Raw genomic sequence first — 4777 nt, forward strand, 5'->3', positions numbered from 1 at the left:
TAGGAAGTCATTTTGTAGATGTGTGTAAATACAAGAGTAGGAGATGAAGAAAAATACCATCTTGACTGGGCTGTTAATCAACAGTCTAGTGAATCAAACTGGAATTTAATTTCTATATATTCTAATTGGTAGGGGTAAGATAGCAGTAATTTCAATTTAGAGGAATGTAGATTAAGTAGTATGGGACAGCAGGTTAGGGGTAAATCAAGCAAGAGAAGAAAAAAAGAAAAAAGAGATAAGAAAAAAGAACAAATATATATAGAAATAAAAATGAAAATGGAAGGACAATATCCTAAGGAGTGGCTAGAGGAAATTTAAGGTAAGGGAACTTAGGTCAAGATATTGGAGATTCATTATTAAGAATATATCTATTCGTCAGTGTATTTAGAATAATACAACAAAACACTAAAGTACTAAATTTAAAACCATAGAGAACATTATTCGCTGTGTATATCGATTCACCATACCAACATGGTCCCACTCGCTACCCCTAAATATACACATGTAACTCACAAGAAGAGAATAAAAAAAACCAGGAGAATAAGAAGCTACGTAATCAGAAATTTGTTAATTTTAATCATATTGAGGTTTTATGGAACTCCTTAATGCCCTACGATAGAAAGAGTAGTAACGAAACCTATCTTTTGTTGTGCTCTAACTTTTTCTATTTCTTTTGTTTAATAAAAACGCAATATGGCTGAACGTTCATCAAATATATTTGCTAAATCTTTATCGAATATTGAAACTTCTGTTACTGTCTCTCTCTCTCTGTGCAACTCAATGAAAGTTTTCTGAATATTTGAATATATGATCGTTGCAACATATTTTCCAGAATTGTTTTTTTGTAATTTTACAGTCTCTTAAATCCTATATTTCATTATATTATGTTATATTCTAATCAGCAACAAATCATCGAAACGGGTTTGATATTTGAATAAATCTGTTACAGAATTTAAGTCACAAAATGCTGTTTTTCACGTGCAAATTCAGAACTCAAAACATATTCTCATATATGTATATATATATATGTACTTATTTTATCTTTTACTTGTTTCATATTTGCATATACATACACACACGCACACATATATATATTAATATATATATATATATATATATATATATATATATACACATATGTGCATATATCGTCACTTCCCGATCCACCACAGGCGACGCGACGTCACCGAATGACCGGTGCCGTGTCCGTCCCGCTCGCCCGCGACGGAACCGTGGCTTCAACTCCGGGTGTCGTGGCGGTGGTGCCCGCAATCTCCGCGCGCTCGCAATCCCGGCATCGTCGCTTTGGCGCTTCGGTGGCCGACAACACCTTTTCGGTAAATTGTCGGCATTTTATATTTTTTATTTCGAGCATGCCCATTGTTTGTTACTGATTTGTCGACTATATAGTATAGTAGGGTACAATTTGTAAGAAAAACAGTACCATTACGCAGTTCACTATAAATTTGGAAACGACATGTTATACCGCTTGGCATTTGCACAAGAAACCCCTATACCAACATTTCGGAGTATTTGGTTGTCAATCTGAGGACAGTGTAGAGTATTTAGAAAGGGTTGGATGAGTCAAATTGTGATTGCTAAGAGTGCAGCAGCTCGGAGAATTGAATCCGAGTGTTCTGATCAGAAAAGTATTAATGAATTTGTTGGTGAGACCCAGGCCATGATTAACAACAATCCCTCCAAGTTAATCAGGCCCATCACCACGGAAATGGGAGTGTCTGAATTTCTTATCAGGCAGGTAATGCATGAAGACATTCGGTATTCCTCATGCAAGTTGAGAAAAAGGGTCAATTTTTATCGCACATCATCAAGGAAATGAGGAAACACCACGCTACGAAGCTTTTGAACAAATTTAAACATCCCCGCAAGACTTTGGTTTTTCTTAGAGGAGGAGAATTTACGCCAGGATCAGATGGTGAACAACAGAACAAACGTTGGCTTAACGTGTCCGCAAAACATGTACCGAGAGTGATGAAAATCAAGCATCCAGTCGTCCCCATGTCGTTTCTAGTGATCATTAGTGATGGAGATGTTATGCCTCCATTCAATATCCCCACACGGCCTCAGACACAACTCGGAGGCCTATATGAATTGCCATGAGGTAGTAGAGCTGGTCTGGGTCAAGAAGGTGGCTACTGGATGACTATATGCAGGAGAACCCAGCCATGTCTGTCAGACAATTGATGCGACCACATCACCCCTAACACTTGGCCACCCAACTCACCAGATTTCAATGCCCTTGATTATTAGGTGTGCGGTGCAGCTAGGTGAGAGACAAACAAAACTCTTTGTAACACCAAAGATGAATTGAAGAAAAACATTACAGCCCAATTCAACAACTTATACAAGGAGAGCGTCCATAAGAACAGCAGGAGATTCCGAAGTCGTTTGGAGACAATGGTCAAAGCTAAAGCTAAGAGGATTTTATTGAATAAATTTACTCTTTAGTACTTCAATAAACTTTTAGGTAACTTTTGTAAATATATCTGTTAATATGAAATGTCAAATTTATTTTCATTTTGCGTAATTTAGACGACAATTTATTCACCGTATCCCATATATATATATATATATATATATATATATATATATATATATATATATGGGGGGCGTATGTGTATGTGCGTATGTGTATTGTGTATGTGTGTGTGTGTGTGTGTGTCCTGAAAATATGAGAAGCAGAAGTTGTAGTTAGTCAGGCACTTACTTGAGAACGATCATTTCCACACTCATGCATCCATACTTGACAGGTGTGATAGTTTACGAACAATTACAATGCATCTCCACAGATGACGCTTCAAAAACTAATCTGTTTTCACGGGCGTTTCCCTTACTTATATAAACATTACATTTTGATAAGCGTAGCGTATTCTCCGTTGCCAAGCATAAACTGAGGTATAATGAAAGTATCTATGAATCACAAGCTCTAAAATTAAGTAAATATGAATAAAAGAAACAAAAAGTAAAAACAAAATAGAATGATAAGATAAAATTAAATAGTATCATCGTTTACACTGATATATAATTTGAATTATATCTATAGACCATGTCTATGTTTCACAAACTTGATGCAGCTAGCACGGTAACTACGCCGATAAATGGAGTCAAGACTGCCTCATATACAAATATGCAGAGAAAAATCAAAATGTCCTTTGATGAATCTCTGTATGAGGAGAAATCATATATATAAAGGGGAGGGCCCTATGTTTACATTGGGTAGACGGCTGATTCATTTAAGAATCGTTATCGTAGCCATGCTGCCAACTGTAAAACAATCAATAAGAGACATTCAACATCATTGGCATATTTTTATGGTGACTGAAGGAGGATAAAACGAAGTACAGTATTATTTGGTACATAGTAAGGTATGCGAAACCATACAATATAATTTCCAGGAGATGCCGTCTCTGCTCCGAGGAATCCCTGTCTATTCTGTGGACTAACGGGAAGATAATTAATAGAATTTCTGAACGACTTTCGAGATGCCTTCACGCATATAAATGTACTTTCGTACATTGCAGTGAGAATGAATTTTTTAAACCGTTAACTTAATTTCCTTTAAGTTATGGATGATTTACGTTCACTTTTAACCGCTCCATTCTTATAAACACCAAGTAGATAACTAACTCGCTTTGTGATCATGAGTGCAGCAAATCTCACGTGTACGTATGCTCACATTTTTGCGGATGCTCGGATGAGCGAGTGTACTCGCACAATGCAGCTTGCCCCAGGGCGTTTATATTTCCGTATCTGTTAACGGCTATTTTAATACTTTTCTCGCTGGATTGCGTGTTCGTTTCTCTTTTTGTCATCTGCGATTTTATTTTTGATCTTCTCTATGAATGAAGATATTTCATCCGTCTGGCTGTTTTTTTTCTTTCTACAAAACGGAGAGTTTCATTGCGGAACAGTCATTTTTAACGGATTGTATTTATGTATCATCCAACAAGGTAGCCCTGCACCACCGAATGCTTCTGAACCAGTTGTTGAGTATCCCAAACCAAGAGCAGTCAATGCAAGATGTATCGAAACAATTGTGATTAATACAAAATTCTCGTATAGTCAATCTTCTTTCTTTCATAGACATGAAAATATAAATATTATTAAAATGATATTAATATCCAGCAAGAATAAAGCATCATATAAGTAGAATTATAAATATATATATATATTATATATATTATAAAAAATATTTTACTGTTATTTAATTTCTGAACGGTTTTACTGTCGTTTGTTTATGTAGTTTGATTTCTTTATCTATTAGTTTCTGCTAACATCGAGACGCGAGAAAAATTAATAACAGACAAGCGAAAATAAAATTCTGGAAGCAACCTAAAGGGAGAATATTGAGAAAGACACGAAAGTGGACGTAATATCGTAATCATGTGAAGTAAATATAACAAATAATCCAGAGTCTTTGTCCGGTGCCGGATCGATCCCAACATTTAATCAATTCGTGCCAGTCACAACGCCAAACAGTCTTGAAAGTTTCATCGCAATCCATTCTGCAGTTCTTGAGATATGTTGTGCATGGGCAAACAAACAAAAAAGACACGAGTGAAAACAATATTTCGCTTTCGCTAAGACAAGGTAATATGTAAAAACAGAATGAATATATAATAAATATGGTAGAACTAAAGCAAAAATTAAATAGAATGTACGAAAGTGCAATAAACTGAAGTAAATCTATGTATATATGCGTATATATATGTGTGCGTGTGTGTGTATATATATATATATATATATATATATATAT

At 35.3% G+C, this 4777-nt stretch overlaps 1 protein-coding gene across 3 annotated transcripts in view; it reads right to left on the minus strand.

Annotated features, from left to right (window-relative positions):
* The window catches only part of LOC106877749 (beta-1,3-galactosyltransferase 1), an 84749-nt gene that overhangs the window by 4300 nt on the left and 75672 nt on the right, over positions 1 to 4777 (minus strand). The window contains exon 1 of one of the 3 annotated variants that reach the window (XM_014926758.2): positions 2729 to 2925. The exons of the other annotated variants lie outside the window; for them this stretch is intronic. The gene's annotated coding sequence lies outside the window, so the exon portion shown is untranslated. Of the gene's footprint in view, positions 1 to 2728; positions 2926 to 4777 lie in introns of those variants that run through there. 3 annotated transcript variants of the gene reach the window in all.

Source organism: Octopus bimaculoides, chromosome 1 (assembly GCF_001194135.2).
Source record: "Octopus bimaculoides isolate UCB-OBI-ISO-001 chromosome 1, ASM119413v2, whole genome shotgun sequence".
Lineage (NCBI taxonomy): Eukaryota > Metazoa > Mollusca > Cephalopoda > Octopoda > Octopodidae > Octopus > Octopus bimaculoides.